The following is an 11,021-nucleotide window of genomic DNA, read 5'->3' on the forward strand; positions in this document are numbered from 1 at the left end:
CCGGAAAGGAGTGGGGAGGGCGGTGTGGATTCAGGAAAGGGGCGGGGAGGTCGGTGTGGCTTCGGAAAGGAGCGGGGAGGGCGTGGTGGCTCCGGAAAGGAGCGGGGAGGGCGGGGTGGCTCCGGAAAGGAGCGGGGAGGCCGGTGTGGATTCCGGAAAGGAGCGTTGAGGGCGGTGTGGATTCCGGAAAGGAGCGGGGAGAGTTGTGTGGATTCCGGAAAGGAGTGGGGAGTGCGGTGTCGCTCCGGAAAGGAGCGGGGAGGGCGGTGTCGCTCCGGAAAGGAGCGGGGAGGGCGTTGTGGATTCAGGAAAGGAGCGGGGAAGGCGGTGTAGATTCCGGAAAGGAGGGGTGAGGGCGGTGTTGATTCCGGAAAGAAGCGGGGAGGGCGGTGTGGCTCAGGAAAGGAGTGGTGAGGGCGGTGTTGATTCCGGAAAGGAGCGGAGAGGGCGGTGTGAATTCCGGAAAGGAGCGGGGAGGGTGGTGTGAATTCCGGAAAGGAGCGGGGAGGGCGGTGTGGCTCCGGAAAGGAGCGGGGAGGACGGTGTGGATTCCGGAAAGGAGCGGGGAGGGCGGTAGACTCCAGAAAGGAGCGGGGAGAGCGGTGTGGCTCCGGAAAGGAGTGGGGAGGGCGGTGTGGCTCCGGAAATGAGCGGGGAGGGCGGTGTGGATTCCGGAAAGGAGCGGGGAGGGCGGCGTGGCTCCGGAAAGGAGCGGGACGGGCGTTGTGGTTCCGGAAAGGAGCGGGGAGGGCGGTGTGGATTCCGGAAAGGAGTGGTGAGGGCGGTGTGGCTCCGCAAAGGAGCGGGGAGGGCGGTGTCGCTCCGAAAAGGAGCGGGGAGATCGGTGTGTTTCCGGAAAGGAGCGGGGAGGGCGGAGTGGATTCTGGAAACGAGCGGGGAGAGCGGTGTGTTTCCGGAAAGGAGCGGGGAGGGCGGTGTGGATTCTGGAAACGAGCGGGGAGGGCGGTGTGGCGCCGGAAAGGAGCGGGGAGTGCGGTGTGGCGCCGGAAAGGAGCGGGGAGGGCGGTGTGGATTCAGGAAAGGAGCGGGGAGGGCGGAGACTCCAGAAAGGAGCGGGGAGTGCAATGTGGCTCCGGAAAGGAGAGTGGAGGACGGTGTGGCTCCGGAAAGGAGTGGGGAGGGCGCTGTGGCTCCGGGAAGGAGCGGAGAGGTCGTTGTGGTTCCGGAAAGGAGTGGGGAGGGCGGTGTGGATTCAGGAAAGGGGCGGGGAGGTCGGTGTGGCTCCGGAAAGGAGCGGGGAGGGCGTGGTGGCTCCGGAAAGGAGCGGGGAGGGCGGGGTGGCTCCGGAAAGGAGCGGGGAGGCCGGTGTGGATTCCGGAAAGGAGCGTTGAGGGCGGTGTGGATTCCGGAAAGGAGCGGGGAGAGTTGTGTGGATTCCGGAAAGGAGTGGGGAGTGCGGTGTCGCTCCGGAAAGGAGCGGGGAGGGCGGTGTCGCTCCGGAAAGGAGCGGGGAGGGCGTTGTGGATTCAGGAAAGGAGCGGGGAAGGCGGTGTAGATTCCGGAAAGGAGGGGTGAGGGCGGTGTTGATTCCGGAAAGAAGCGGGGAGGGCGGTGTGGCTCAGGAAAGGAGTGGTGAGGGCGGTGTTGATTCCGGAAAGGAGCGGAGAGGGCGGTGTGGCTCCGCAAAGGAGCGGGGAGGACGGTGTGGATTCCGAAAAGGAGCGGGGAGGGTGGTGTGAATTCCGGAAAGGAGCGGGGAGGGCGGTGTGGCTCCGGAAAGGAGCGGGGAGGACGGTGTGGATTCCGGAAAGGAGCGGGGAGGGCGGTAGACTCCAGAAAGGAGCGGGGAGAGCGGTGTGGCTCCGGAAAGGAGTGGGGAGGGCGGTGTGGCTCCGGAAATGAGCGGGGAGGGCGGTGTGGATTCCGGAAAGGAGCGGGGAGGGCGGCGTGGCTCCGGAAAGGAGCGGGGCGGGCGTTGTGGTTCCCGAAAGGAGCGGGGAGGGCGGTGTGGATTCCGGAAAGGAGTGGTGAGGGCGGTGTGGCTCCGCAAAGGAGCGGGGAGGGCGGTGTCGCTCCGAAAAGGAGCGGGGAGATCGGTGTGTTTCCGGAAAGGAGCGGGGAGGGCGGAGTGGATTCTGGAAACGAGCGCGGAGAGCGCTGTGTTTCCGGAAAGGAGCTGGGAGGGCGGTGTGGATTCTGGAAACGAGCGGGGAGGGCGGTGTGGCGCCGGAAAGGAGCGGGGAGTGCGGTGTGGCGCCGGAAAGGAGCGGGGAGGGCGGTGTGGATTCAGGAAAGGAGCGGGGAGGGCGGAGACTCCAGAAAGGAGCGGGGAGTGCAATGTGGCTCCGGAAAGGAGAGTGGAGGACGGTGTGGCTCCGGAAAGGAGTGGGGAGGGCGCTGTGGCTCCGGGAAGGAGCGGAGAGGTCGTTGTGGTTCCGGAAAGGAGTGGGGAGGGCGGTGTGGATTCAGGAAAGGGGCGGGGAGGTCGGTGTGGCTCCGGAAAGGAGCGGGGAGGGCGTGGTGGCTCTGGAAAGGAGCGGGGAGGGCGGGGTGGCTCCGGAAAGGAGCGGGGAGGCCGGTGTGGATTCCGGAAAGGAGCGTTGAGGGCGGTGTGGATTCCGGAAAGGAGCGGGGAGAGTTGTGTGGATTCCGGAAAGGAGTGGGGAGTGCGGTGTCGCTCCGGAAAGGAGCGGGGAGGGCGGTGTCGCTCCGGAAAGGAGCGGGGAGGGCGTTGTGGATTCAGGAAAGGAGCGGGGAAGGCGGTGTAGATTCCGGAAAGGAGGGGTGAGGGCGGTGTTGATTCCGGAAAGAAGCGGGGAGGGCGGTGTGGCTCAGGAAAGGAGTGGTGAGGGCGGTGTTGATTCCGGAAAGGAGCGGAGAGGGCGGTGTGGCTCCGCAAAGGAGCGGGGAGGACGGTGTGGATTCCGGAAAGGAGCGGGGAGGGTGGTGTGAATTCCGGAAAGGAGCGGGGAGGGCGGTGTGGCTCCGGAAAGGAGCGGGGAGGACGGTGTGGATTCCGGAAAGGAGCGGGGAGGGCGGTAGACTCCAGAAAGGAGCGGGGAGAGCGGTGTGGCTCCGGAAAGGAGTGGGGAGGGCGGTGTGGCTCCGGAAATGAGCGGGGAGGGCGGTGTGGATTCCGGAAAGGAGCGGGGAGGGCGGCGTGGCTCCGGAAAGGAGCGGGGCGGGCGTTGTGGTTCCGGAAAGGAGCGGGGAGGGCGAAGTGGATTCCGGAAAGGAGCGGGGAGGGCGGCGTGGCTCCGGAAAGGAGCGGGGCGGGCGTTGTGGTTCCAGAAAGGAGCGGAGAGAGCGGTGTGATTCCGTAAAGGAGCGGAGAGGGCGGTGTGGATTCCGGAAAGGAGTGGTGAGGGCGGTGTGGATTCCGGAAAGGAGCGGAGAGGGCGGTGTGGCTCCGCAAAGGAGCGGGGAGGGCGGTGTGGCTCCGGAAAGGAGCGGGGAGGGCTCTTTGGCTCCGGAAAGGAGCGGGGAGAGCGGTGTGGCTCCGGAAAGGAGCGGGGAGGGCGGTGTGGATTCTGGAAAGGAGCGGGGAGGGCGGTAGACTCCAGAAAGGAGTGGGGAGGGTGGTGTGGCTCCGGATAGGAGCGGGGAGGGCGCTGTGGCTCCGGGAAGGAGCGGGGAGGTCGGTGTGGATTCAGAAAAGGGGCGGGGAGGTCGTTTTGGTTCCGGAAAGGAGCGGGGAGGGCGGTGTGGATTCAGGAAAGGGGCGGGGAGGTCGGTGTGGCTCCGGAAAGGAGCGGGGACGGCGGTGTGGCTCCGGAAAGGAGCGGGGAGGGCGGTGTGGATTCCGGAAAGGAGCGGGGAGGGCGGTGTCGCTCCGAAAAGGAGCGGGGAGATCGGTGTGTTTCCGGAAAGGAGCGGGGAGGGCGGAGTGGATTCTGGAAACGAGCGGGGAGAGCGGTGTGTTTCCGGAAAGGAGCGGGGAGGGCGGTGTGGATTCTGGAAACGAGCGGGGAGGGCGGTGTGGCGCCGGAAAGGAGCGGGGAGTGCGGTGTGGCGCCGGAAAGGAGCGGGGAGTGCGGTGTGGCGCCGGAAAGGAGTGGGGAGTGCGGTGTGGCTCCGGAAAGGAGCGGAGAGGGCGGTGTGGCTCCGCAAAGGGGCGGGGAGGACGGTGTGGATTCAGGAAAGGAGCGGGGAGGGCGGTAGACTCCAGAAAGGAGCGGGGACAGCGGTGTGGCTCCGGAAAGGAGTGGGGAGGGAGGTGTGGCTCCGGAAATGAGCGGGGAGTTCGTTGCGGACTCCGGAAAGGAGCGGGGAGTGCGGTGTGGCTCCGGAAAGGAGCAGAGAGGGCGGTGTGGCTCCGCAAAGGGGCGGGGAGGACGGTGTGGATTCAGGAAAGGAGCGGGGAGGGCGGTAGACGCCAGAAAGGAGCGGGGAGAGCGGTGTGGCTCCGGAAAGGAGTGGGGAGGGCGGTGTGGCTCCGGAAAGGAGTGGGGAGGGCGGTGTGGCTCCGGAAAGGAGCGGGGAGGGCGGTGTGGATTCCGGAAAGGAGCGGGGAGGGCGGCGTGGCTCCGGAAAGGAGCGGGACGGGCGTTGTGGTTCCGGAAAGGAGCGGGGAGGGCGAAGTGGATTCCGGAAAGGAGCGGGGAGGGCGGCGTGGCTCCGGAAAGGAGCGGGGCGGGCGTTGTGGTTCCGGAAAGGAGCGGAGAGAGCGGTGTGATTCCGGAAAGGAGCGGGGAGTGCGGTGTGGCGCCGGAAAGGAGCGGGGAGTGCGGTGTGGCGCCGGAAAGGAGTGGGGAGTGCGGTGTGGCTCCGGAAAGGAGCGGAGAGGGCGGTGTGGCTCCGCAAAGGGGCGGGGAGGACGGTGTGGATTCAGGAAAGGAGCGGGGAGGGCGGTAGACTCCAGAAAGGAGCGGGGACAGCGGTGTGGCTCCGGAAAGGAGTGGGGAGGGCGGTGTGGCTCCGGAAATGAGCGGGGAGTTCGTTGCGGACTCCGGAAAGGAGCGGGGAGTGCGGTGTGGCTCCGGAAAGGAGCGGAGAGGGCGGTGTGGCTCCGCAAAGGGGCGGGGAGGACGGTGTGGATTCAGGAAAGGAGCGGGGAGGGCGGTAGACTCCAGAAAGGAGCGGGGAGAGCGGTGTGGCTCCGGAAAGGAGTGGGGAGGGCGGTGTGGCGCCGGAAAGGAGCTGGGAGGGCGGTGTGAATTCCGGAAAGGAGCGGGGAGGGCGGTGTGGCTCCGGAAAGGAGCGGGGAGGACGGTGTGGATTCAGGAAAGGAGCGGGGAGGGCGGTAGACTCCAGAAAGAAGCGGGGAGAACGGTGTGGCTCCGGAAAGGAGTGGGAAGGGCGGTGTGGCTCCGGAAAGGAGCGGGGAGGGCGGTGTGGATTCCGGAAAGGAGCGGGGAGGGCGGCGTGGCTCCGGAAAGGAGCGGGGCGGGCGTTGTGGTTCCGCAAAGGAGCGGGGAGGGCGAAGTGGATTCCGGAAAGGAGCGGGGAGGGCGGCGTGGCTCCGGAAAGGAGCGGGGCGGGCGTTGTGGTTCCGGAAAGGAGCGGAGAGAGCGGTGTGATTCCGGAAAGGAGCGGGGAGGGCGGTGTGGATTCCGGAAAGGAGTGGTGAGGGCGGTGTGGATTCCGGAAAGGAGCGGAGAGGGCGGTGTGGCTCCGCAAAGGAGCGGGGAGGGCGGTGTGGCTCCGGAAAGGAGCGGGGCGGGCGTTGTGGTTCCGGAAAGGAGCGGGGAGGGCGGTGTGGCTTCAGGAAAGGAGCGGGGAGGGCGGTGTGGCTCCGGAATGAAGCGGGGAGGGCGGTCTCGCTCCGGAAAGGAGCGGGGAGGGCGGTGTGTTTCCGGAAGGGAGCGGGGAGGTCGGTATGGATTGTGGAAAGGAGCGGGGAGGGCGGTGTGGCTCCGGAATGAAGCGGGGAGGGCGGTCTCGCTCCGGAAAGGAGCGGGGAGGGCGGTGTGTTTCCGGAAGGGAGCGGGGAGGTCGGTATGGATTGCGGAAAGGAGCGGTGAGGGCGGTGTGGATTGCGGAAAGGAGCGGGGAGGGCGGTGTGGTTCTGGAAATGAGCGGGGAGGGCGGTGTGTTTCCGGAAGGGAGTGGGGAGGGCGGTGTGGATTGCGGAAAGGAGCGGGGAGGGCGGTGTCGCTCCGAAAAGGAGCGGGGAGAGCGGTGTGTATCCGGAAAGGAGTGGGGAGGGCGGTGTGGATTCCGGAAGTGAGCGGGGAGAGTTGTGTGGATTCCGGAAAGGAGCGGGGAGGGCGGTGTCGCTCCGAAAAGGAGCGGGGAGGGCGGTGTGTATCCGGAAAGGAGTGGGGAGGGCGGTGTGGATTTCGGAAGTGAGCGGGGAGAGTTGAGTGGATTCCGGAAAGGAGCGGGGAGGGCGGTGTCGCTCCGGAAAGGAGCGGGGAGGGCGGTGTTGTTCCGGAAAGGAGCGGGGAGGGCGGAGTGGCTCCGGAAAGGGGCGGGGAGGGCGGTGTGGCTTCAGGAAAGGAGCGTGGAGGGCGGTGTGGCTTCAGGAAAGGAGCGGGGAGGGCGGAGTGGCTCCGGAAATGAGCGGGGAGGGCGGTGTGGCTTCAGAAAAGGAGCGGGGAGGGCGGAATGGCTCCGCAAAGGAGCGGGGAGGGCGGAGTGGCTCCGGAAAGGGGCGGGGAGGGCGGTGTGGCTTCAGGAAAGGAGCGGGGAGGGCGGAGTGGATTCAGGAAAGGGGCGGGGAGTTCGGAGTGGCTCCGGAAAGGAGCGGGGAGGGCGGTGTGGCTCCGGAAAGGAGCGGGGAGGTCGGTGTGGATTTCGGAAAGGAGCGTTGAGGGCGGTGTGGATTGCGGAAAGGAGCGGGGAGGGCGGTGTCGCTCCGGAAAGGAGCGGGGAGAGCGGTGTCGCTCCGAAAAGGAGCGGGGAGAGCGGTGTGTTTCCGGAAAGGAGCGGGGAGGGCGCTGTGGATTCTGGAAACGAGCGGGGAGGGCGGTGTGGATTCCGGAAAGGAGCGGGGAGTGCGGTGTGGCGCCGGAAAGGAGCGGGGAGTGCGGTGTGGCGCTGGAAAGGAGCGGGGAGTGCGGTGTGGCGCCGGAAAGGAGCGGGGAGTGCGGTGTGGCTCCGGAAAGGAGCGGAGAGAGTGGTGTGGATTCCGGATAGGAGCGGGGAGGGCGGTGTGGCTCCAGAAAGTAGCGGCGAGGACGGTGTGGATTCAGGAAAGGAGCGGCGAGGGCGGTGTGGAGTCCGTAAATGAGCGGGGAGGGCGGTGTGGCTTCGGGTAAGGAGCGGGGAGGGCGGTGTGGCTCAGGAAGGGAGCGGGGAGGGCGGTGTGGCTCCGGAAAGGAGCGGGGAGAGCGGTGTGGCTCCGGAAAGGAGCGGGGAGGGCGGTGTGGATTCTGGAAAGGAGCGCGGAGGGCGGTAGACTCCAGAAAGGAGTGGGGAGGGTGGTGTGGCTCCGGATAGGAGCGGGGAGGGCGCTGTGGCTCCGGGAAGGAGCGGGGAGGTCGGTGTGGATTCAGAAAAGGGGCGGGGAGGTCGTTTTGGTTCCGGAAAGGAGCGGGGAGGGCGGTGTGGATTCAGGAAAGGGGCGGGGAGGTCGGTGTGGCTCCGGAAAGGAGCGGGGAGGGCGGGGTGGCTCCGGAAAGGAGCGGGAAGGGCGATGTGGCTCCGGAAAGGAGCGGGGAGGGCGGTGTGGATTCCGGAAAGGAGTGGGGAGGGCGGTGTGCCTCCGGAAAGGAGCGGGGAGGGCGGTGTGGATTCCGGAAAGGAGCGGGGAGGGCGGTGTGACTTCCGGAAAGGAGCGCGGTGGGCGGTGTGGCTCCGGAAAGGAGCGGGGAGGACGGTGTGGATTCAGGAAAGGAGCGGGGAGGGCGGTGTGGATTCCGGAAAGGAGCGGGGAGGGCGGTAGACTCCAGAAAGGAACGGGGAGGGCGGTGTGGCTCCGGAAAGGAGTATGGAGGGCGGTGTGGCTCCGGAAATGAGCGGGGAGGTCGTTGCGGACTCCGGAAAGGAGCGGGGAGAGCGGTGTGGCTCCGGATAGGAGCGGGGAGGGCGGTGTGGATTGCGGAAAGGAGCAGTGAGGGCGGTGTGGTTCCGGAAAGGAGCGGGGAGGGCGGTGTGGTTCCGGACAAGAGTATGGAGGGTGGTGTGGATTCCGGAAAGGAGCGGGGAGGGCGGTGTGTGTTCCGGAAAGGAGCGGGGAGGGCGGTGTCTCTCCGGAAAGGAACGGGGAGGGCGGTGTGGATTCCGGAAAGGAGCGGGGTGAGTGGTGTTGATTCCGGAAAGGAGCGGGGAGGGCGGCGTGGTTCCGGAAAGGAGCGGGGAGGGCGGTGTGGATTCCGGAAAGGAGCAGTGAGGGCGGTGTGGGTTCCGGAAAGGAGCGGGGTGAGCGGTGTGGCTCCGGATAGGAGCGGGGAGGGCGGTGTGGATTGCGGAAAGGAGCAGTGAGGGCGGTGTGGTTCCGGAAAGGAGCGGGGAGGGCGGTGTGGTTCCGGACAAGAGTATGGAGGGTGGTGTGGATTCCGGAAAGGAGCGGGGAGGGCGGTGTGTGTTCCGGAAAGGAGCGGGGAGGGCGGTGTCTCTCCGGAAAGGAACGGGGAGGGCGGTGTGGTTCCGGACAAGAGTGGGGAGGGTGGTGTGGATTCCGGAAAGGAGCGGGGAGGGCGGTGTGTGTTCCGGAAAGGAGCGGGGTGAGTGGTGTTGATTCCGGAAAGGAGCGGGGAGGGCGGTGTGGTTCCGGAAAGGAGCGGGGAGGGCGGTGTGGTTCCGGAAAGGAGCGGGGAGGGCGGTGTAGATTCAGGAAAGGAAAGGTGATTGCGGTGTGGATTCCGGAAAGGAGCAAAGAGGGCGGTGTGGATTCCGGAAAGGAGCGGGGAGGGCGATGTGGATTCCGGAAAGGAGCAGGGAGGGTGGTGTGGATTCTGGAAAGGAGCGGGGAGAGTGGTGTGGATTCCAGAAAGGAGCGTGGAGGGCGGTGTGGATTCCGGAAAGGAGCGGGGAGGGCGGTGTGGATTCCGGAAAGGAGCGGGGAGGACGGTGTGCCTCCGGAAAGGAGCGGGGAGGGCGTTATGGTTCCAGAATGGAACGGGGAGGCGGTGTGGATTCCGGAAATAGCCCCTAGTCACCACATTCCGGCCCCTGTTCGGGGAGGCTGGAACGCAAATTGAACCCGTGCTGCTGGTCTTGTTCTGCATTACAAGCTAGCTTTCATAGCCCACTGTGCTAAACCAGCCCCTCTCCATATTTGTCCATTATATTTTGAATGACACGAAATTTAGATCATTGATATTTCATTCTGCCATAGCTGTCCCAAAGACAACTGGTCTTCTTCAGAACTCACAGCTCTGGCCCAGAAGTCCATTTCCATTTCTGTCTGCCTCACCCTTCCTGTTCTGAATTACAGCCAGGTGTCATTTGCATGCAGATACCAGCAGGCACTGTCTCCAACAGTTTCCGTCCATCATCTCCTCCCGGGACTTTCTGACTAATCCATTCCTAATTGTTCAGTTCAGTTTCACACACTCACCATTCCCACTAGAGTACCTGCGTTCTCAGTGGCTCTGGTCTGAGAAATCGCAGGAACCTGGTCCTATTCCATATTTAAGGAACTGGTTATGTAATGTAAATGTTGACCAGAGTGTAAAAAGTGCTATAATCCACACTCCAATTGCATGGCTTCAACTGTCTCCCTGTGAGATAACTATGCTGCCTTGTGTTGGAAAAAGTCGACATACCTTTGTTGCAATCAACCTCAATTAACCAGTTCTCATTTGTCTTTGGGAAAGTGATGACAGTTTTGTGCCACATCCTTCATTTGCTTTGAACTCCAACATTTATTCAACTTAGCAGAAAAATTCCAACCAAACTTACGTTTCACACATCCCTCCTCTCACACTTTCATTCCCTTCCTCAATATCCTTTCCTTCATTTCAGAAAAGTGCCTGCTCACCAACTACTCTCATAAGCTCAGTCACACCAGCACCTCCAATGATTATCCTTCCACGCTCCCAGCTATCAGCAAAGACTCTGTCCAATATCTCCCATTCCCCAAACTCCCTCCCACCTGTTCTGAGGGTGCCATTCACACCAGCCTTTCTGACATTTCTTCCCTTCAAGAAAGCATCAGATCGTCACCTTCTGAAGGGTATTTAACGATAGGTTTGACTATCCGATATCCAGCGACTAGGATATGCTCTGAATGGATAATAATAATTCAAAAATCCTTTCAGCGCCATTCACTGATCTATGAATGACAACTCCCACGCCTGTGCACACGGCTTTCCAGTTTTACAGGTTTAATTCCTTCCATTCGCTGCCAGAACTATGATAAAGTTCTATTTGTCCTTCACCTCCAGACCGGCAGCTTTCCCAGTCAATGACTCAACCTCCTCCATCTGGATCAAGCACAGCCAAGTTCACCAGCATATCCTCCCTTTGCCTTCCTGACTCCCATTCAGTTCCCCTGTCCACTCTTCATCCACATCCACCACCTGGAGCTCAGCATCATCCTGTGCAAGCTCGGGTATGTGAACATTGTGCATATCCCGCCCGCCATTGCATTTTTCAAGGTTTAAAACTCCACCGCCGGGTGAAACAACGATCGCTTTGAACTTCCAATAATTCACTAACCGATTTGAAAATGAAAAATAAAAATGAAAATCGCTTATTGTCACAAGTAGGCATCCAATGAAGTTACTGTGAAAAGCCCCTTGTCGCCACATTCCGGAGCCTGTTCGGGGAGGCTGATACGGGATGCTGCTGAGGATGGATCCACTGGGAGGTGTAGGTTCCATAACATCTTTGCTGAACTCCCCATTCGCGCGGCAGCAGTCAGCCTAAAAGATGGTCACGACTGGGAGTTAAATATCCAAGGGTATCAGACTATACCAAGGGATAGAATGGACGGTAAGGGCGATGGTGTAGCTTTGTTGAGATGATGTGGAGATGCCGGCGTTGGACTGGGGTGAGCACAGTACGAAGTCTTACAATACCAGCTTAAAGTCTAACAGGTTTGTTTCGATGTCACTAGCTTTCGGAGCGCTGCTCCTTCCTCAGGTGAATGAAGAGGTATGTTCCAGAAACACATATATAGACAAATTCAAAGATGCCAAACAATGCTAGCATTGCGACCATTAGCAGGT

This window comes from Scyliorhinus torazame, unplaced genomic scaffold (genome assembly GCF_047496885.1).
Source record: "Scyliorhinus torazame isolate Kashiwa2021f unplaced genomic scaffold, sScyTor2.1 scaffold_167, whole genome shotgun sequence".
Classification (NCBI taxonomy): domain Eukaryota; kingdom Metazoa; phylum Chordata; class Chondrichthyes; order Carcharhiniformes; family Scyliorhinidae; genus Scyliorhinus; species Scyliorhinus torazame.